Source organism: Orbicella franksi, chromosome 10 (genome assembly GCF_964199315.1).
Source record: "Orbicella franksi chromosome 10, jaOrbFran1.1, whole genome shotgun sequence".
NCBI classification, from domain to species: Eukaryota; Metazoa; Cnidaria; class Anthozoa; order Scleractinia; family Merulinidae; genus Orbicella; species Orbicella franksi.
The window spans coordinates 17,747,930-17,771,456 of record NC_138154.1 but is presented as its reverse complement, the minus strand read 5'-3'; the positions used below and the strand labels follow the sequence as shown (position 1 = coordinate 17,771,456).

Sequence of the window (23,527 nt, the reverse complement as noted above, 5' to 3'; positions counted from 1 at the left end):
TTTTAAATCCTTTTTTCGGTGCTTTCCACGGACTGTGGAGGACAGAGTCAGCTGGGCTTGACTGATCAATTTGGGTTGTCAAAAAGGCAGGGAAAATATTTCTTTCTATCGGAAATTTTGAGTTTAATTCAATGCATGAATGCATAACACGATAAATGAATTTGGTTTCCATAAGCGTAGCTTTCAGGCAATAGTTTTCATTTACCAAAATACGGAGAAACACGGACTTCATAGCCCTCAACATAAGTAAATAAATTCCGGCGCGGAGTCTGTGCTTTCATTCTTTCAGTCGCTGTGATTGGCTTGTCGCGTCATCTCGTGAATTTGATGAGAATAAGCAACTTGATCACAAAGGTACAACAAATTTTCCTCCCATTGCCAGGTTTTTTCCATAGTTATTTCATAAAAGCGATAGACCACTCTTTCCATAGGTTTACCGGCGCAATAAACCACGCCGGATGTTGGGAGAACAAGAGAAAAGCCTAACGGCTCTTGATTTACAAGCTTTTTTCGTGTTCTCCCAACATCCCGCGTGGTTTACTGCGCCGGTACACCCATACAAAGAGCATTATAACATAGATGGGACCCTGCGCGCGCTCTGATTAGTCAAAAAACCCCATGTTTTATCACAGTATAAAACATAGAAAAAGCGTGTTTTATTGTTTTGCGCGTGTAAAATCTATATCATAAAGCACATGAAGAAGCCTAAACCGTGTATTACATTGTGATAAAACACTCCGAACATTTGAGAACACTCGAAAACACGTTTCCCTCGTGTTCTCAAATGCCCGTCGTGTTTTATCACGGTGTGATACACGGCTTAGGCTTCTTTATTTGTTAATTAAATCAGCATGTTTCGCCCACGTACACGTTGTTATACTTGGTACACTTGATCTCGTAAGTCACACTTAGTCTATCGCACGGCCCTTTCTCATCTGTTCTGCACACCACGCAGTCTTCTCTTTCACACTGTAGCAGGTCACACCAAAACGCATACCATGCAGACTGTGCAGACGGAGTTTTTTTCTTATTCTAGTTTTCGCATTTACTTTTGACAGGCATTTTTTGGTTCTTGTCACAAAATAGTGTTCAGTTATACATCAGAGTGTTTGATATTTACTGACCATTTATGTACAGGTCGCGCAAACTCGGTATGTGACTATTGATTCAATAGACGAGCGCGCAATAGATTTTGTAAGGGAAACTCCCTTTAGTTCTAAATATGCTTAAGTAAAGCTATTTTAAAATGTAGAAATATACTTCACTTTTCACTTCGCAAGTAAGATGTGCATTTTATACTCTTGGTGTACCAGATATAATTCCAAGTGGCTGTTGGAGCGTGACTACGATCACGCCAAAAAAGCCGAGCGCATGGAGAGATTACAGAAAACCGAATATCGATATCATTTGAAATTCTCAGCGCAATACGGTTGTCGTGATGAGTTCATGTGATGGTAAATTTATCTGGCCTTATGGCAGTGGTATTTTTATGGCGATTTAGACTAAGAGTGGTCCCTCCTTCGCCTAGTGCGTCGTGCGTGACGCGAAAGCAATCCTCGAGGAAAGAACTTTTTTCTCGAGGTTTATTTACGGTCACGCTCAACGAACTAAGCGAAAGAGGGAATTCTCCTAGTCTGATGGGGGTATGTTGCTTTGTGATGCAAAAGCAATTTGTGGGAAGACGTAGCTTCGAGTAACCGTCCTTGCTTCACTTATGAGGAGGAACGAAGACAACGAAAATCAAAAAGAACAAAACAAGGAGGTGGCGTGGCCGAGTGGTTTAGGGCGCTGGATTTGAAATCTGGAGGTCCCTGGTTAAAATCCTCCGCCCTACCGCTATCTGGATTTGTTCTCGGTAGCCCCGAGTTCAACTCCTCGGCCGCGTTGTGTAAATAGCCAACTGGTCAGCCTCCCACCAGTTGGGATTCTTAATAGTTTATGTTATATTTGAAGTATTTGTTTATTTATTTACAGTGTCCCTAATTAGCACATTAGTGCTAAATACATCGACACTTAAATAAAGTGATTATTATTATTATTATTATTATTATTATTATTATTACAACAACAAATTGAACAAAAAATAAATAAATAAATAAAACGGCAAGCCACAACCACACGTTAAAAATAGACGCGAATTTGCGCCCAAAATGCATGGAAGAACACCCTATGTTGAGGTAGATGAAGTTTATCTCTATGTTTCATTTTAGTATATTTAGGACTAAAGAGAATTTCCGATACAAACTTTATGAAACGTCTATTGAATCAACAGTTAGATGGTGTTTTTGTGCAGCCTGTGGAAACATTCAGATATATTGAACACTGTTTTGTAACTAAAACCGAAATAATATGCGTCAAGTGTTAGAAAAAACGTACTCAATCTGCATGGTCTGCACAGTCTGCATGGTCTGCTCGGTCTGCAGTCTGCAGTCTGCAGTCTGCAGTCTGCAGTCTGCAGTCTGCAGTCTGCAGTCTGCAGTCTGCATGGTCTGCGTTTTGGGGTGACTGCATTGTATTCGTTCTTCTGGAGCCATCTCTTGATTGCAACACCACCGATTTTGACCTCTTTGATCTTGAAACCTTGCCGCCTTATCTCTGTCTCGTATCTCTTCAGTAGTCTGCTCGAAACCTTGGGAAACTCTACTTACGCACGCTGCATGAATTTCTTTAGTTTCTGAAAGGAATTTACGGCTCAAAAGTCGAAATATTGAAGTAGCTCGCCGGAAAATAGAGAACATCATTGCATGCCAGTATCCCATGGCGATTCTTCGCTCGTAGTAGGATTTTACGTTCTTATCAAAAGAAGTGTCACGTTTATTTTTATTTTTTTTTTCGTTTAGTATTCTTAAAGAATGGCTAACTGGGGCTTATGAATGAGCATCGCAGGTATGTACACAACTTAAGCAGCTGTGTAAGTATAGCCTGAAAAAAACAAACAGGACAAAACAGGCTTGGACGGGATTTGAACTGGGATACCGGTGCAATGCACTGGTATTCTCAAAGGTCATGGATTCGAGCCTGAAGTTTTAAGGCTTTGTTTTCACAACTGTTAAGTTGTACCATAGTTAATTGAGGGAAATGGCTAGGAAACCTGGTAAAGTTCTTTGTTGTATGTTTTTGTTCGCTATTTTGGGGATTGACCCTGCACAAAACCTGGCAAAATACAAAAGGTGGTTACGGGTGCTCATACAACTAACCAATAGTAGCATTGCGATTATGTAATTCATGCATAGTCAATCAGCCTAAAGAAGCGCAGGGTCAAGGGCCTTCCGACACAAGTCTGTTTATTTGCTTCTTTCATGTTTACCGGCCTTCTTAACCATTCCCTCTATTAACTATGGTTGTTCATACAACTGCCATGATCATTTGCGTCTTTACAACTTCAACATTGCTGTAAAGCTATTTATGAATGATTTTAACCAAAATATGTAAACGCCTCTCGCGAGTGTAACAGAAATGCAAAGTTGTAATACAAGCGGTAAGATTTCCGAAGTCTATTGCACGGAGAAACACAAAGGTATTTCAAAGGTTGTCGAATTTCAAGCATGAATAATTTTAAACAAAATATGTAAACGCCTCTCGCGAGTGTGACACTAATGCAAAGTTGTAATACAAGCGGTAAGATTTCCGAAGTTTATTGCACGGAGAAACACAAAGGTATTTCAAAGGTTGTCGAATTTCACCCGAAGCCTTTCAAAGATATCCGAAGATAAATGTAATGTTCCAAACACTTTCTAAGGTTTTCGAAGTTTCTCGAACATCACCCGAAGATTTTCGGCGATTGCAAAAGAACACCTTTTGATTCCAAATAGTTTCGAAGATTTATAAACCTGAACAAGACTTGTCTTTTAGCTTTGTCATATGTAATGGACGTGTTTCCCTCGATTGACATGCATTCTTGTCCACATATATTTTGTAGGAGAAAACGGTGGGAAATTTTCAGGGTCATGCACAGCAAGAGCGAAAACCAAAACTGAGACCCACAATGAGCTATTCCCAATCGCCACTCATAAAACTCCTGCAGCCACAGAAGTCAACAAAATATTGTTTTAGAAAAATTCCCCCTGGTCAAAAATGATGGTGTCAAATTCAAAAGTCTATGAGGCATATGACATCAAAAATGATCCCATTTATCCCCTGCATTTAGAAAAAGGTGGCTTAAAGAGGTCTTTGATTGTAAAGTCACAGACAATTTTACATACCTTTTTTAAAGCGTTCAAAGACAATTTGATGCGAGTCACGTTTTCAGTGGAACAGTGCCAATATAACTAGAATCCTGCAGAACGTAAAAAACAAGCAAACAAGTGTAAACAAGTGTAGCATGGTATTCCAAAGTTTGATTAGTGCTCACATTTACTCTCAACTGTTGTTCGGTTACTCATTCGGATAGAACAGCACTGTTATTTCTTCCTTTAGTACTTGTGACAGGAACGTGGCTGCCTAAATCTGACGCCAGTTCACCTTCAGTGTAGCTCTTAGCTTATTCCTTTTAGCAACTCTATCTGTTATCTTTCTGTCATCACGGTTTGTCTAGATATTTACATTTAGCTTTACGCGAAAGCAGGGACGTGTATCAGACACATCCTTCTTTGCTGAGTATTTACTGCCGTTAGAAGACTGATTTTAACTTTCCTTCTTAGTTTCTTTTAGTTTTATTTATTGCCTGGATTATCTCACTTTTGTTGATTCACTTGCACTTATTGGAGGATTGACGATCTAAAAACCTCCTAAGTCACCGTTTTGATCTTCAGGTCACCAGCACAAAGGACTTTTGATAAATGCTTATTAGCGTTTGCTCTTCTTGACTGTCATAATTACGTGATCATCGAATATCGAAAATATCCGGGTTATTGCCCCCCCCCCCCCCTCCCTCCCCCTGTTACAGGTGTAACTACATGCACACAAAAAAAACTATTCCGGTTATACCCCGCTCCCGCCGTATATAAGTTTCCCTTTACTTTACCTCGCCGGTATTTGCCATTATACGAGGAAGCTTTACACAACGACCTCTCTGTTTCGGGTACTCTTCGGTCACACTGCTGATGTTCAGTTCAGCAGCTTAGTTCGAGACTTTTTTATACCTGTTATAGGCACCCTCACCCGCCCCCACCCCACCCCACCCCGTTTATTAGCCCACCCAAAACCCCTTATAAAGCTCTATAAGCCCAAGGCTTATAACCGGAATTTTACTGTATCTGTTTTTGACTGGCCTCCCAAAGCGTTGTTGTTCAAAGCAGTTTCCTTCACGTCAGAACATTGTACTAAAACCATTTCCTCAAGCACGTTTTTTAGTTATTAAGAGTTGCCCTGCTGTAAGGATAAGTTCTTAGAGCATTGTGACCTCCATTGTGGATTTTCGCTCTCGGAGACAAGATCAGACGTAAGTCGCGTTGTGAAGTCAGTGCTTGTTTTCTTTTTTGTTTGCATCGTAAATTTTGCACTCTTTTGTTCGTTTCTTAAGGACACTTAGATAAGGCAACCGTATGGATGCTCCGTTTTAGTTTTTACCGCTTTCACCTAAGCCTGTTTCTAATAAACGTATAATTTCTGCTGGTTTTTTTTTTGTTTTTTTTTTTTAAGTTACGCTCTACTGTGGTGGACCTGGCGAACTTCAGTACACAACATCCAGTGTCTGTTGTACTGAGAACGCGGCATTGACAGCTCCTCTAAAGCACAAGGTATTAAACGCGTGTTCTTCAACATGCGACCAAATGCTGCAAGGGAATAAAATTGATCAAGGATTTCAGCGTAACATACAGGAAAACCTAGGAAATACAACAGCTAATGACACAGCACAGCGGGATGTCGGTACTTCCCAGCTTGTGTTAGCTAAAGCCTAAATATATCTATTAGCCAGAAGGAATTATAGTGTGACAAACACCAGTGAGATCAAGATTAATTAATTAACAGATAAAGTTTCAGTCGTGTTAGGTTGTAATATCAGTTTAATACTTCCCATCCCACTTAAACCGCTTCGTGCAAGGCCTCATGTTTACAAAATGCTTACCGAAGCAATACTTAAGACTGAATGTTAGTAATTACCAATCTTTGGAAGAGTTAAGAAGATCATCATCGTGCATTTCCAAATGTCTTTTTTTTTATTTTTCGTTCGGTAGGAATTAAGTGATGTTTGCAATATCCCGTTATTGACCTATTTCCTTCAACTTCAAGGTTCCTGCAGCTGCTGCTAGAAGGTATGTAAATTACTCGACCTTACTCAGCTCTGTACGATACAGAAACTGCATGAAATGAATAATGAACCTTTTATAGCAAAAGGCAAGGCTAAGGGGTTAAACAGCGGGGCGCGGATTTATCCAATATTGTTTCATAATCAAAACCTAAGCCGATCCAAAGCATTTGCTGTTTGAACTGAAACGTACCTACAAGTATGTTTCTCGGGAATTTATTCCATAGCCATTTCATTAATCAACCAAATTATCTGCAGTAGTGTGTTACATTTTGCTACAACTAAATATAAATAATGAAAATAATTAAACCAGAAATGCCTCTACCTTGTCAGGAGATGCCATTTTTTTCGTTGTCAGGTTTATGGCGACGTTACATCGGCGTTTATTCTTAAAACTTTGTTTCGAAAGAGAGTGACATGTCTAAATCATTTTCAGGTAATCGATAACTTAACATTGTTTTTAGCGAATGTTTGAAAAGTGATCGGGTTTGAGTCAACAATGACCTCTGAGCTGTTTCGTAGACAGAGAATAATTCGCTATCTGGAATGACAGCAGAAAAGAAGTGGTTTATTCAATACTGAGTTCCCATCTTTTCAGTTGGCAAAAAGCGACGGATTAAATTCCGATGAATCCCACTGTTACTTCAAGTTGTTTCATGGACTCTCGACATCACTGGAATGGATCAAGAGTTTTTTAAAAGATATACATGTGTATATAATGAGACAAATTATTCGAGCATTTTGTTTTATTCTCACCTATGATCTATTGGCGGACAGACGCATAGAAGACGTCATTCTTACAAATATTTTCCCTATACTTTTTAGTCGTGGATACGCGAGGCGTAGAAACGGCTGTTGTTATGGGGCAAAATATGCAAATGTGTCACTCACTCAGATGTAAACTTTTGGCCGATAACATGGAGAGCCTGGGTACGAGTTTCTCCAAGACCTCCAAAGTTGAGACCGGCCATTTCTTGTCTTTCGCTTTTGTAAATATGTAGTATTTTGCCTGGGACTTTTACTCACACGTAAATGAAAGCTGAGAGGTGTATTTATGACTGTGGTCATTGTTACTGCCAAGTATTTTTTTTTTTTTTTTTTTTGTATTTCCTCTCTAGTCTTAAAAGTTTCTTTGTATTAATCATATGACATTTTTTTGTGATTATTTTTGCGGATATGTTTTCCCACGCGCGGTAAATGAAACAAAGAAAGTTATTATCCTTTGTATTAGTTAGCATTTTTTACGAACGTGTTCAGGAGAATCATTCAGTCCTAGTCAACGTTTCATCGTGTTAAGATCAAGAAAAGAGTTCAACAGTTGACGCTGTGAAATCCCTAACGCGGACACAGAAGTAAGTCCTTTTTTCTTGTGCATGCTACTACTTTACAGCTTTTCATGCCGGATTTATGTAGTTCAAGTTTTGTTTTCCGAAGTTTGTAATAGCTTTGTACATAGTCTAATTTAGTTTTGCTCCGTTGTTTACTCCTTAGTTTTCGAAACCGCTTCGCTTCGATTTGTTACACATCGCTTGGTTTAACATCTACATTGCTTCGCTTCAATAAACTCTAATTACACCAATCATCGTGGTGACTTTGTTGTAGCAAACGGTTTGAAGCGCGTAACGAAGTCCTGTTTAATAACGTGGGATTTACCGATCGTCCTGTGAGTAACGTTTCGCGCTCACATTCGTTTCGAAAATTCTTTGCTTACGTCCTCTAACGATTCAGTATGTACCAGTTAAGGTTACAGTATACCTTCGGGTCGGCAATTTTCTTCAAATTTGGATTTTTGGGTCAAAATAGTGGTCCAAGAATAATCTCTAATTTCTGAATAAATTTTCTGAAAAAGGCTAAATATTGGCGGAGAAATGGCGGTTTTACGTTTTCACCGGAAGTAAAAGTTTACCTCTTGATTGACAGCCCTATGGCGCGTATGCAATCAACCGAGACGATTTTCGCGGGAACTACCTATATGGATGTCACGAATTGACTACTCAGTTGTTCAGCATTGTTGTTCTGACTACCCAGCATTTTTGATTTTAGGCGTGTCTCTATTAAGTTATAAGTAAACATAGACCACGTTTAAACCATGGACCGGTTCAAAAAAGCGAAAACAGCGAAGAACGAATGAAAATACATCAATGAGTGAAGACGCGAAAGTTCGCCACGCGGATGAAGCTATAGTTATCTTATAAGGCGGGCAAATATTAGTGGTAAGAGAAAAGAAAGGTTCTGTAAAAATTTCGGAACTTGACAGCAACAACAGGGATGCTGACAGAGACTCTTCTGATGAGTCCGATATCGACGAATCGTCGGACTCATTGAGACCATTTGAAATATTATCCATGCACAGTTGCCCACACACAGTTGCTCTCCGCGCTGTTTTTTGTTTGTTTCCTTCGCTCAGCCACTCTAGCGTTCGTATCCTTTTTAGTCTTCCCCATTTTGCCAGACCAGCTTCAAGAAAAACCGAGCTACAGAAAAATTATCTCCCTGCCTTCGGTTCCTTGAGTGCATTGCGAAACACAAGAGTTTTTCAGAGATTCGCGCGTAAATTTCACCAGGAGGTTAACGGTAGTAAACTTTCCCTGCACTGATTGGCTTAGTTATCTGAGAACCCAGTTGAAGGCGTTTGTGGGCGGAGTTTGTTTGCCAAGCAGAAAATTTTTCTTAGCGCTGTTTTCTCGAATAAATTTTTTCACTTGAAGCAGACACTTTAAAGAGTTATAACTCAAAGGGAATTTGTTCAATTGCTCTTAAATTTGGAGAGTGGCTAGTTTAACATATAAAGTACAAAAGCGTGTCTGGGAATTGTTAATTTCGAAATACGTTTTCTTCGAGAGCGATTTTTGTACGATCACTCCACATTTTTTTAATCCTATTTCGAAAATGTTCTGTAACTTTTTACTGCAGTCGAATATGCCAAGACGCAGACACGTTTTTTAAGCGCTTTGGGCCCTGAAACCGAGGAAAAAATTAAATTGGCGAAAAACGAAATTCGCTTTGACTTGTAGCTTTCGAAAGGTGATTCGGGCGCTCGCATTTAGTGGTCGTGAAAAATTCGACAATTCATTTTCTTTCAAAATTCTTGGTATAGTTTGATAGCCAGCTCCATAAGCTTTAATTCGATATAGGGGTTTAGGTATCTACAGCTTAAACTGCACGCGCTACATCGCTTGCGCGCGAGACACCCCTGAAGGTATACTGTAACCTTAATGCAAACGTCAAGGTATCAAACCCTAGGGCTCGTCTGAAATTTAAGGAAAATGGCTGATTCGAAGAATTGTGATATGGAACCGAGCGAACGCACGCGCATGGACAAAGAGACAGTAGAAAACGTGATGATCGCACATGGTGATGAACTCATGAACGCTAATTTACATGAAGCCAACGAAAGAACGAAAACGATACCGTCAAACGAAGATATCGATAATTACTCAGAGCTATCTGCCCCGAGCGTAAGGTCTCGTACACTAACCGAAAAGGGCCAAGGAGACAAGATTCGGCATCTTAAAACCGAGCAAATAACCGCATTAAAGGCAGTTTCCCGTTAACGAACGGAGATGACTCAACTGATGTGTGACGAAAACAATTGCACTTTGGGGACTGGTCAAAAAGTATCGGGTGGGGGGAGGGGTGAACCGGAGCAGAGAGGGGGTGGGTCATCAGTTTTTGAGCCCATAGAAAGGGGTGGGTCGTTCAATTTTCAGCGACACGTGGGGGTGGGCCATTCTATTTAAAACAGGAATAGGCACTTACTTAAAAGTACTGTTTTTAAGAATGGAAAGCTTGATTCTGCTGCAAAAATTAGCCACACATTTAAAGCGTTGCAGCGTTACCGATGTGTAATTTATTTTTGTACGTATTAAAATTACATCTAACCGAAATTAAAATGATAAAAAAACCTCTCTTTTGTGTCTTTTAACATATGAAAAGTATAAATTGTATACAATATGAAAGGAGTGCTTTTTTTGCATTTCACAGCTATATTGAGAGAAAACACGTTTCTGAGGGTTTGCTAAGAAAGCAAAGGGTTTCTATCCTTAACCTGTACATTGAACGCCACAGTCTGACAACCGAAAAGAAATTGGCAAAAAAAAAAGAAGCTTGACGTAGTGTCAGCTCACATTCAATTGTCAGCAGCCTTAAGCAGCATATCCACCATAAAAGATACAACTGACTGCCAATCAAATGCCATCATCTCAGAAGCAAGCGAGGAACCAGATACAAGTTCAGAATCAGACGACTGTGTTTCGCAGGAAGTAGGGAGTGATACCTCTGAAGAAGACAACACCCCTCTAGCACATCTTACTTCCAACAGTTGGAGTGACAGTGACAGTGATGTGCCATTAAGCAAACTTGGCAATAAAAGCTAAAAGAGTAGTTTAATGCCTTTGTATAAAAGCTAAAAGAGTTTTTACATGCTTTTGTATCTGGTTAAGGAATAAATCTAAATGTACGGACAACTTCATAGAAAAGTGTTGTTTTCATTGACTTGTGCAAACCAAATTTTTATGTTTTATATGGGGGTGGGTCATGTAATTTTCAACCTTCATTCGGGTGGGTCAATTAGTTTTGTGCCCAAAGGAAGGGGTGGCCATTGTTTTTTATCCACCACATTTCCAAATACTCCGTCGTCAAATTTCAATTTACGGGTTACTCATATATTTTAGCATGCGCCACGTGACTTGACCTGTATAAAGTTGAAATAGACACAGAGCTGATAATTTCGAAATGTTCTAACCTTATTTGCTGTAAAAGGCAGGTTTAGAAGCCGATTTGGAGTGTTTCTCTCACCATTCGTGGCACATAAAGCAGAAGTTTGCTTTTGTTTACACAAAGTCCGTTGTCCATCGCCAACTGCCAACATTGGTCGAATACCATGAATCTGTGACCATCTTTCGGCTCCTCAACACTGCATCTAAGTCAAAAACGGCTAAGTCATTTGTAGGTAGTTGCTTGCTTTGCACCACACCAAAATAGTACGTTTGATCGATTGCTGACCATTGCTGATAAGCGTGTCGGCGCAGCACAATCTTGCAGCCGTTAGTTATTCGTTCGTCACGCAATGCTGTCACGTCATATGCTGCATATTTTGATCTATTATGTATAGAGCACTCTTAGGATAAGTGAAACAATTTATTCATCGTTTATCTGTTCATATATATAATAATATGTCTATACATATTATTTTTGGTAACGTATCCTATAGTGCACGCGGCCTCGGTCCAAATCACGTTTGTTGTACTCTTTCTGATGTTTTAGACAACAGCTGATAACTGAAGCTAGCGCCTGTACTCTCTGCAATTTGAAAAAAATCGCCATATAAACAAATTAAAGACCAATGGTGCAAGAAATAGCTGAAAAAATAGGAAATCAAAACGTGACTAATTTGTGAGAAGAAGAGACTATATTTATTTAGTAATTACCCGAGTAAACAAACCCTGGCCATGCCATTTTATTTGGCGTGTTTTGTTCGCTTAGTGGCGAGGTATTGGCATGATTGAGGACCGTTGTTCTTTATAAGCTATACTGGTGGAGTTTGTGGCTATAGCACTTAAGATCGAAAGCGTAAAACTGAAATTGTTCCGTTGCTTTCGTGCAATAAAGATATCAAAAATCATAAGTTTACCAATAAATTAACGAGTCGAGCTGATTTTATGCCGAGCGGCGAAGTTCACCAAAAGCGAAAGTTTGCGCACCATGCGACGATAAGTCCTAACTATCGCACAAAACTTGGATTCGGGCGGAGCAGTAAGTTCAGCACCCTCCGCAGTTCAAATATTTGATATTTCATATATTCACTTGCACTAATTCTTACATAACTTATAACCTCAAGTCATATTTTTTCGGCGCAATACCCTTAAAGGTACTGTAAAAGCTCCCGCTGTGGACCTTTTGACACTAAGCACACTAGAGGTTCCGCGTTTTTAACCCCTAAAAGTTACGCCGAGCAACCCCGTCATTTTTGTATGAGAGTTCTCCCCAGGGGGGTCCAGCAGCAGGTTCCGGGCTCTAGAAGGAATTTCCGGCTATTGTTAAGTCAAAGGACCGTGGCTAAAAGGTGAAAGAGGGTCGGGAAAGAAGAAGACCATCCAGGGGGAGAAGAAATACTCCCAGTCGCTTCATGCCAAAGAAACCAAGATAAGCTCCGGACTGAGGGGCCACTTGCCTCATAGGTAGACTTTACCTTTACTTTCAGTAGTCGCGCTGTAAAACAATCACTTTTAAAAGTCTTTTTTCAAAATCTCGTGGCTCTCTAAGTTAGTCTCCCGGTGATATAGAGCATAGAATAAATTGATTAGATCAGTACTTACCTTCGATCACCACCAACATAGAAAGAAGTAAACTTTGTATTCGCATAGGTCATTATTGCCGTAGTTTGTTGCATAGCTGAACAAACATGATCTCAGCTATGGAAATTTGATGTACTGAATCCATATAAGCACACTGTAAATTGCGTCATATCTGGCAAATCTCCTATTTGGACAAAGTCGTCACTTCCTTCACTTAGAAACTGAAGTGCCTAATCTTCTGAAAGAAACAATACAATAATAAGATGTCTAAACTGTTAATTAACAAATTGACGTCAGTTATTCATGCGTATGTCCTGTTATTAATTATGAATTTTTGTCGTAACATTGTCAAATAAAGTAGCTGTGGATCCACGAGGCGGAAGCCGAGTGGATCCGCAGAATCGTTGCGTCTCGCTCGTTGCGTCAACACATGTCTCATAAATTATGAATTCATGTGTCTGTTCGTTTAATGGCGATAAACATTAGCCAATGAGCACGCGAGAATTCTGCAGTTATTATATAAAAAATCAATAAAGTATTGGTCATTTTCTGCGTCGTACATCATTTCCTCCAAATCGAATTGTCGAAATTAAAAAAAAAAACACACTTACCCGAATCTCTGCTTAGTTTTCTTACGTAGTACCGTTCTGGATCTCTACCAAAGATTTCCGGCTTTTCATCTTGCGTCCGATAGTTCATCTCACAAACTTGTTCCTGAATGACGAAGTTGAAACTCCGACATCTGGGGTATTGTTCACATTTCAAGTAGCACAAGTGCGGGGCTGTCACCACAAAGGTTTTAAAAGTGTGACCCTTGAGAGCCATGGCTGTTAAGCTTTGCTCTTGCATACAATGGCTGGTAGCCTCAGTCGTAAGCAACAAAAATTTGAACAAGGCAGCATAAAATTTCATGGCAGTGGAGTTAGAAATATCTGAAATTATAAAAATAATCTGGATTAAAAAATGTTCGCTGCGATAAAAGTATAACATGATTTCCAATTACAATTTAACATTCCAGAATAAAAACTAGCGATAAAAAACGACGTGTCGATCTCCCTGAGATCATTTTCAAGTTATAGAAAAAGCGAATGAAATATACATATATAAGTACAAATTAGGGCGTGAGAATGTCCAACGATAAAAAATGTAAATACAAGCGCTAAAATGTAAGTGTTAAAATAATAAATACTATAAAGAAAATATATAAATAACTTTGCACGGATTGAATCTGACTGTTTTTTCAAAGTTGGCTTAAGCTCCTTTATAAAGAGCATTTCGTAGATCAGGCAGTCGAATTTACTTTGGCACCTTGTCAAGATCTTAAAATCACGATATATGTCATTTGGGACTGTTCCATGTTGCTCTTTAATGTGATTCCCAATTGAAGACGATCCTTTGTGTTCTCAACGCGCTGATAGAGGTGTCGGCACGTATACCCGACGTAGTTTGCATCGCACAAACCACACTTGTAGTAGTAAACAACGCGTTGCTGGTTAATGATAGGCGGCTTCTGCTCTGCCTGACACCGAAGCAGCTGAAACATTCGACGTTTCCTTCGAACGCTTTACTTAAAAAAACAGTAAGAAAAACCTCGTTGTTTAATTAAATCAATACCCAATTGTTCACGTTCGATATATCAATATTCTAACATGACTCCGAGGCTTTCAGGACAACCTTCTATATTTGGCGTTGTTTCCTTTGTATTCAAGTCTCTTTGGGCAATTGAGAGGCAAAAGAAAACTTTAAAAAATTAAAAATTTTGACCCGAAAGCCTCGGAGGCATGTTAGAATATTGATATATCGAACATGGCCTATTCTAAATTTCGCTTCTTCCTTCCTTATTTTTCAATCATGTTTACGGACTTCACCGCTTCCCACAAGGTTTTTTTTTCTAAGTACGGTTATTGGGTGGTGTTTTGTGTTCATAAGCCGGGTTTATACGAACAATGTGAGAAATATAACGCTAATATATTACATAACCGAATCCTACATTTTCAGTGGCAATTGCTACCAGTAATCTCTCGATGTTATAGCAAAAGTAATACCGCTGCACTAAAGAAATCGTACTTAAATCCAAAAATACACTCTATCTTTTTTATAAGAATATGTTTTATAACAAAGCTGAAATTTGCAAAATTTTAAGAATGTTTTAAGAATAAACCCCAGCCTGAGATTTTGAAAAGAAAATAATTTTGTGTGGAGAGTTTGTAAATACAATGAAATACTTCCTTTCTCTAAAAGGCAAGCCTAGCTAAAAAGCAACAAAAACAGCACTAGCACGTTTCTACAAAAAGTTATGTGCGTGATAGCAGACTTAAATGCTTACAGGCTGGCTCCAAAATTACTTTAACACCATCCAGACACCACATACATTCGAAAAAAGAAATGTCAAACCCTGTAACATGAGAATATTCACAAGAATATTTTCAGCCTAAAATTCATTCATTCATTCATTCTGGTTATTTTGCCTTTTTACTTAATGTACAGTAGTTATAAGTATTTTAATGTGAGGCGAGATGACCTCTAGAAACCATCAGGCTTTTAGTTGAGGCCACCTCGTACGTAAAAATACGGTTACATGAATAGTGTAACAATGTGCGGCTTTGCCAGTTCAGTAATTATTTTATTAAAAACTCTTGCAGTTTTTTCTTAAAATTGGGAAAACTTGACAATGAAGTGATTGTAACAATAAGGGAATTCCAGATCTTTGGACCTTGGTAAAGAATTGTGAATTTTTTTAGATTAGTCCGGCAGTGATGCACGCGATAATTATTGGCTGTTCTGGTGCTATAGCCATGAATTTCACTGTTTGTAAAAAACAAGTTGAAAAGCAATGGAGGAAACAGGTTGTTATGATAATAGTACATAAATTTAGCTATTTGAATAGTGTTGATTTGATAAATGTCTAAAATTCCTAATTTGGAGAATAAAGGAGCAGAATGTGCTCTGTAATCTGAATTGGTAATAGCTCGCACAGCCCATTTTTGCAAACAATAAGTTCTATCAGATTTAAGTTAATTACGTATGTAGACGACTATGTAGAGTTACAATAGGTGGTATAAGGATAAATTAGCGAGTAGTACAAGGTGAGTTTAGTTTTTGAGGATAGATAGAAGCGGGACCTTAATAACATTCCAATTGATTTGGAGATTTGTTTACCTAAATAGCTGATATGATCTTTCCAAGTAAGGTGCTCGTCAATATATACCCCAAGAAATTTAGCAGCGTTGGTTTGCGTTAAAAGTTGGCCACCAAGGGAGATAATAATAATAATAATAATAATAATAATAATAATAATAATAATAATCAATATTTAAACAGGGTGACCCCTTCAGTCGCAGGACTGGTATCAACGGGGGCCCTGTATAACGTAAAATAAAAAGAGCATGTATAAATAATATATATCTATAAAAAAAACTAACTACTTTAAAAGATACGCTGAAATGTTTAAAAAATTAAAAAGCTTAAAAAGGTAATAGCGTTCTCATAAAAATTGGATATCGAAAAGTTGAGGTAACATTTCTTCTGCCAAGGTTTGAAAATGAGATAAGACGTTTTCTTTACATTCATCGATAATTTGTCACAACGTAGCCAAACTTCAATATTTTTTAGTTCGTTACTTAGTACAGATTCTAAGGTATTAGGGCTGGAGTGAGAATAAAAAATACTAGTATCGTCAGCAAAGAGCAGCAGCTCTATCAATTCTGAAGCATTTGGGAGATCGTTTATATAAAGTATGAAAAATAATAGGCCAAGAATGGAACCTTGCGGTACATCACATTTAATGGTCTGCATCGGAGAACAACTCTAATTGAACTGAACAAATTGATAGCGATAAAAAAGTAGCTTTTTATCCACTGCAGAGCCGCATCACGGCTACCCTAATGTTCCAACTTGGTGAATAAGATTTCATGATCAATGGTATCAAAAGCTTTAGAAAGATCCAGAAAGATACCTACAGTGGTTTCACGTTGGTCAATTGCAGACGAGATTTTATTAAGCAGATGAATTAATGCGTGCGATGTCGAGTGATTTTTACGAAAACCAAACCGACGAAAATAGAATATTTCGTTTGTTTCGGCAAATTCGACTAAGCGATTATACTGGCCTTTTCAAAGAATTTTGAGAAATTTGGTAGCAAAGAAATTAGTTTATAATTAACACAAAGACTCGGATCCTCTGAAAAATAATGATATTCAGCCTCGGCAGAGAAAACAATATTCTTATAAAAAAAAAAAAAAAAAGAGTGCACCTAAGTTAAACAAACGAGTAAAGACGATCGACAGTTTCAGTATGACAATATCCTCAGATGCTTTGTCTTCCTATTTATACAGCGTAATTTTACCCTTACATGCTTTGCTCTGTAATACATTGCCTTGTAGCCTTGAGCAAGGCCACATAAATTGCAGTAAAGTAAGTTGTCGCAAAGGCTTCTAGATTTTCTTAAATATCTGAAATTGTACAATTATTGTCGTAGAAAGAACGTTACGAAAAGAGTATAGACTGATTTCCAATCAACAATTTAGCGTTCATCTGGAAACTGAACCTTTTAGTTGATAACTATAGTATATTATGTTGTGTTTCTGGAAAATTGCGGACTGACGACTTATGTACATCTCCATGTATTTTAACATTCTCCACGAAGGAATCGAAGACCTATGGTTATAAACATGCATACACTTGGAAGAATAACTAAAGAAAATTACTCACTCTTCTTATCAGTGGTCGAAGCGTTTTCTTTTGGATTTCCTGTACGTTTTGGCAGTATTTTAAAGCTTGAAGCTCACAAAATGTACCACGTATCTAATTGGAGAATCCTTAAACCTGGAACGGGTGTGTTCCAATGCTTACAGATTGCGAAATGGAGGTCTTGCGTGCCCTGCGCGTCAATAACACAACTAATTGGGGACACAACGTACGATTACCAAGAGCGATTCAAGTTATGCGGGATACACACGTCGACACCGGTTTCAACGTGGTAACCAACATAAGTATTGAGCTTCATACTTAATCGTTGCTTTTTGGTACGCTTTGGCGGCACATCAGGCGAGTTTGGTCGATGGAACCAGGGTTCGTACTTTGGCGAAAAAATACCCATGGTAAGACCGAACGAACCTGAAATGCCGCCGAAGCGTATCAGAAACGGTACGACTAGGTATTTACTGTGCCCCAATTCGGCCAAGTGACCATGATTCGTAGCCATATCAGGTCAGTGACTTGATATCGTAGGATATCAGGACAGTAGACACGATGTCTTGATTGGCTAATTCCGAATATGGGTACGTGTCACAACCTAGAGCGGCTAAATATGCACAAATAATTTAGAGTCTAAAGAAGTGAGGAGTGAAGCTGGAATTCCTAATAAATTTTATGAGATTCTACTTGTAAGGGAAAAGAGACTAACCTTTAACATATAAGCGGACTCCATTCATGTAAAACTGTTTAATTAGCTGATATTGTTCTTAAACTTTCGCGCCTTAACTAATATACATTCGAATCCTATAACATACAAATTGCATTTGATAATGACGTCAAGATGACGCTGAAGCGTGATGTAGTAGTGTTTTTATTTCTTGTAAAATGTTTTTCCACATCTCTGATTATTTCGATGTTTCTTTCAAACGCTTTAGTAAAACAGGTTTTTCAGCAAAACTCATTATTACCCGTTGTTTGATAAATCGGAGTTTACTAAATCCGAATACCCAATAAGAGTGTCGCTTCTCCCCTTCTTTTGTTCCAACCATCTTTACTTTTGCTTGCACGTTTCTTTTAAGTCAGGGTTACTGTAACACTCTTGCTAATTATGCTTACAAGAGGCCCCGCGGGACATCTGTTATTTTCGAGCGCGCGTGAGGTCAATATGCTAATAAGACTAGTAGTTTAAATTCTGTGGCAACGGTCAAACTAACATCCTTCGAGTTATATTAGAGCTAGTCCTTGTCGCTGTTCTTGTAATTTCCTTTTCGCGATCATCGTCTACCAGAGGTCAATCATTCATTTCGGGAAAAAGCTGTGAGTTTTGTGTTTTTCGGGGTTTGTCCGTTCAGCCGTCTAATGTTGTAAATAATTGTTTATTTTTGTTTTATTTTCAGTCAAACTCGTTGTCGTGAATAAACTTAAACGTTTGTTCTTTTTTAAAACGATGTTTGGAGACCGGTCGAGATTGGCTTCGCGATATGGCGGTAACACACAATGTAACACGTAATGTATTGTTTTTCGTGTTCTTGAGCCAATGCCAGGAACGAAACGCTAACATACTAAATAACCGAGTCCTAAGTGTCGGCAATGCTAGGAGGAAACTCTAGGTGGTAAAGCACAAAAATCCTTGTGCTATAGAAACCGAGGTCTTAAGCGTTAAGGGATCAATTTTCCTTAATTAGCTTCAATTTTTAAAGACATTTTGAAGACAAATTATCAGAAGGATGGCTCTCTGTATAATTCTGATCATCAAAACAATATTTAGAGTTGCAATTACGCGACTTTTTGATTGGGGTTACTGAGAGGTAAGGGCCAAGACAAGAACACTTCCATGGCTGCGTTTCCTGACGTATTTGTCGTTGTCAAACATACCTTTTGATCCAACAGATATGGTCCTTATGTGAGCATGTCAGCATCTTTGGTGTGCAACAGCTTGCGAAGATAACTAAAGAATTATTCCATGGGCGCTACCCATTCAGCGACTTACAAGGAGATGGAATAACCAGCTTGTTCTTTCCCGCTCTACAACCATGTATTAAGTCTGTCCATTTGACTACGTTCCCTTCTCCTAACAGACAAGAATTTGACGAGCTTTCGATTTCTTCAGCAGATAACACGTGACCCCATACGTTCAAATTCGTTATCATTCCTTTAAATGACTCCTAAGGTTCGAACACACCAAGAGGATCTTGCTCGATTCCCAGTACCAAAGACCCCCCTGATCTAATCACGTGATCAGTCTTCTAAAAACGTCTCTCTCTTCTCTTGTATGTGAGAGAGTACATATTTTGCTGGCATGTTCGATAATACGATCAAGGTTATTGCTGTAGGCATCTCTGGGCCATTTCGTTTCTTAGCGTTGGTAATCTTTTTATTTATTACTTAAATTGCATTGTCTTGACAAACAATTTCAAAATTGCTTCCACTTATTAATATTTAGGACAGCTTACCATAACATTGAAAGCTGCAAACCAATTTATAATTAACTACAGTCTGGTTATATTTCTAACAAGACAAAGTGAGCTTCTATTCACCAAATTTGACGTTCTAAAACTTTTCATTGTTGCAATACTTTAATTTATCAGGGCTACCAGTAATCAGTTTTTCTTTCCTGCACTACCCATATAAAATTATTTATTGCGCTTTTGTAATCATTGAAAGTAGAGAATTACTTCATCTCCATAAACTCATACTAGGTACTAATACTTCCCACGAAAAAAAAACACACACAAAATAACAATTGAAGGAGATAAATAATTCAACCTGTCAAAGAATTCTAAAATTCGTATCTGTGTATCATTTTTTTAGGCAAATGATTGTCTTTGCGGAATCCATTTGCGTGAAATTCGTACCACCAATTCATAGTCTAACTCTGGCTGTACTTTAATTCTCCGGCCAGTGTAAATGCCACAAATTAAATAATAAGAAGTAATAAGAATTGACACTTCACAAGGCTCCAGTGATTACATTTTTCTTTAATAATTATCCTACTTAATTCATTAGTTGCTTTTCAATCAATTAATCAATTCTGACACACCCTAGGGACCTATAGGAGGTTGAGCTTCACCCTTCTCACGTTGTAATTATCGTTTATCGTGAATTTCGTTAATTGCAGATTTTGGTGAAAGACTTTGAATTGTTTTTTTTTTTAGACACTGCATTGTTGCTTTCTCCGGACAATTTAAATCATCTCTTTATTGATCACAGAAGAAAATGTATAGGAAGCAGTACGAAATAAACTAGTAGTAATCAGAGATTATGAGAGTGCGTTCGACGCGCTCAGTTTAATATATAATTATATATCGTAAATAAATGATTTCACCAACTGACTTTCAACCTTTGTCTATTGCTAAAATCAACCGAGGTTTTACAGTCAGATATGCATAGTGTCAAAGTCCATGCTAGTGAAGAGGCCACGATTTGTTGATACGTTGCGTGACGCTGCCAGTTTCTGTGGTCTCTCAAGTTTCATAGAGTATTTAAATTACGTACATTATTCCAAGCTAGCATTTGCCGTCGCGTGCTCTTTTCGCGACTAATTCGAGTATTTTCCCAGACGAATAAAGTAGTCTTATGGAGCTTGCCTTCAGAGAACTTTTCCACCGATTCCAAACAATAAAATTTCGACCGGATAAAGACTGAGCTATCTGTCGCGACTGGAACTAATCAACAAATGCAATCAAAATGTAGCTGCTCCCACGGTTATCATCCCAAAGCCAAGTCGTGTTAATAAACTAGGACAATTCCCCCAGAGTGCGATAAATGCTGCCGTCGAAGCGTTTAAATTCGCTAAAATCTAACGCTGAGAGCACATAATAGCGAGGCGTACGGCAACTGGATGGAAAGAAGTCAAAAAAAGATCCATCGGAAAGACGAGCTCACATAGCCTGCTCACATACTCACATGTTCGCCACATGTCTTATCACATGTCTTAGTACTAAACGGTACCAGTTTACTGGCCGTGACATGCCCCTGCAAAAATCAAGCGGGGTGGCCATTTTGGTGTTCTTACAGGAATGTGGTTTTTTTCGGCTTAGAACCGTGCACAGGCAGACCAACTCTGAAAAGCCACAGGTCAAAATTAGGTTTGCGTTCCACTTCGTCGAACGCAATAAAGGTTATATAACTAAGACATATATGAATTTTAAATACGCATGTAGCAGCCGAAGTTGCAGCGTTTCGAGTTGAATGAGCTGCTGATATTCACAGACAAAAGAAGGAAAGAGAAAAAACAAAGATAATAATTCACATAGAAATACACACAGAAAAGCGAGGAGTTACAAAAACAAAAATCAAATACATATGTACCGCTGCGATATTTTCCAGCTGGAGGTCCATACATGAAAAATTTTGCCTGAGGTCTTTGGTACTGCCGGAGACCTCAAGCTGTTTCAACGCCAAGGTCGGACAGAGGCAAATTAAAGTCGTTCTTGATACGCATCGACCAAAGCATCTTTAATAAATGTGAGACATGGGCAATTTATAAAATAAACGCTACATACATGTAAATTCTACGTTCCGAAATACTGGCAGGACAAAATCGCGTACAGCAAAAGTACGAAGCAACTGAAAAAAGGTCTAGATATATCCAAAACATGCTCAGATTATACAATCAGCAGAAAACAAGTAAAATACATGCAATAGTAATATTCAGTGCCGAGCCTTGAGCTTTCTTCTTAGACAAGATTGTAACAAGAAACATTCGACAGTCAACCGCGTCATCGCGATATTCATTGACCGACTAAAGCAATTCAAATTTGAGTTTTAGACTGAATCTCCCATGCATACTCTACTTCTTATAACAGAACTTGTCAACAGTAAAGATTTAAAACAAATTTATGGAGGTGCTATAGGTAGTAAACAAGCACCAACAAAGGTACATTTATTCGTGAACAATATGGAGGAAAAAGAGAGGATGAAGGGAAAAAGAGTTAATCTCCCATATCCCTCACTTGCTATTTTTAGATCCCTCCCGCTATCGGAAATCACAGGAGGGAAGCATTACAACAGACTTAAGCGAACTTCCTTTCTTCTTATAAACTTAGCTGTTGCTGATCTGCTTGTCGGAGTCACAGAACCATTAACGTTAAGAACTTTCCATATTCCTCAGTATCTTGAAAAACCAACCGTCAACAACATTCCTAATGGAGAGATTTCAACTGCTTTTCAAGTAACTTTTTCTTTTGTATCAGTATTTTTCCTCGCACTCATCTCTCTGGAACGTGCATATGCTTTGATTTGGCCGCTCCGCCATCGAGTAGCAAGTGCTAAAAGCTGCCTTTGTGCAGCCACGTTTGCGTGGGTAGCTGCAATCTTTGCCGGGGCATTGGCTCTGCTAGTTGTATACGACATATTGGATTTTTCGTACTATGCAGTTGAATTCTGCGGAGTCTTGTTTTAATGTTTGATCACGATCTGCGTTTCTTATCTGAAAATCCTACAAAGGCTTAACTGCGGAGACCCTGTCATAGACACCGCTTATAACAAGCGAAATGAGTCGCAACAGAAAGTGAAACTCTCTAGGACTCTGTTTATTGTGATAACTGCATCTTTTCTCTTTTGGATTCCAGGTATCGTAGTTCACTGCACTCGTTATCTCTGTTTCAAGTGTGTTCCATTACTTTGGACTTACATTTTTAACCTTTTTCGTTTGGCTAATTCTCTTTTAAATCCTATTATTTACAGTTTTCGAATTCCCATGTTTAAGGAAATATTTAAAAGAACAAAGCTCTGTAAGAGGTGAAAACAATATACAGTTAATTATACAGGTTGATGTTTTGGTAGAACTGCTTAGGGAAAGAAAAGAAAAGGTGGATGGCAAGTATCAATCTGTCAAAAATGTGTTGAAGAATAAAAACGCGAGCCAGAATGTATTCGATAAATTTAGCATCTAAATCTAGCATGTATTGAATTATTAAGGGAAAACTTGTTTTTGGTGCAGGATAATATAATCGTGGAATATTTCGGGGTATTAAAAAAGGTTACTTGATTTTCTTTTTCTGTACTGATCAAATTATACCTTCTCCTTAATTATGTTATGTTGGTACTCTAGAAGGGAAAACTGGAGTCCAGTCATATTCCATTGAATGCCATTATTTTGCGGCATTCCCAACCGTATTTACACTTACCTTGGTTAATCTTCTAACTGGTGGCAGCCGAGATAATGAAATAAAACCGATGTCTAGTTTTTAAAAGCGCCTTTCCTGGAAATAATAATTTTGGATTCCATGACTTATCAGGATTTTGTTATCTAATTTTTCAGCTAAACTTTGTTCGTTTAGTCGTCCCTTTTGGACATTCAAATACGGTTGTTTGATTAAAATTTTTTTTCGTTCACACCTCGCAC

The 23,527-nt window shown here is 38.4% G+C and overlaps 1 protein-coding gene, 1 long non-coding RNA gene and 1 pseudogene across 4 annotated transcripts in view; 2 read left to right on the top strand and 1 right to left on the bottom strand.

Moving 5' to 3' along the window:
* The window catches only part of LOC145501834 (uncharacterized), a 43,383-nt gene extending 38,526 nt beyond the window's left edge, over positions 1-4,857 (bottom strand). Inside the window, exons 1-2 of one of the 2 annotated variants that reach the window (XM_081481221.1) lie at positions 4,543-4,857; positions 4,203-4,276 (exon numbers count right to left, since the gene is read on the bottom strand). The gene's annotated coding sequence lies outside the window, so the exon portion shown is untranslated. Of the gene's footprint in view, positions 1-4,202; positions 4,277-4,351; positions 4,521-4,542 lie in introns of those variants that run through there. The other variant, XM_081481220.1, reaches the window with a different exon arrangement.
* A 327-nt stretch (positions 4,858-5,184) lies between these two features.
* On the top strand, positions 5,185-11,376 carry LOC145500444 (uncharacterized). Of its 2 annotated transcripts, XR_014051067.1 has the most exons (4): positions 5,185-5,380; positions 5,581-5,678; positions 6,117-6,194; positions 10,172-11,376. It is a non-coding gene; the product is annotated as an uncharacterized LOC145500444 (long non-coding RNA). The 2 variants fall into 2 exon arrangements; XR_014051066.1 differs by lacking the exon at positions 10,172-11,376 and having other exon boundaries at positions 6,117-7,284.
* Positions 11,377-21,961: 10,585 nt separating this feature from the next.
* LOC145501706 (C-C chemokine receptor type 8-like) lies at positions 21,962-22,954 on the top strand (annotated as a pseudogene).
* The last annotated feature ends 573 nt before the right edge of the window (positions 22,955-23,527 follow it).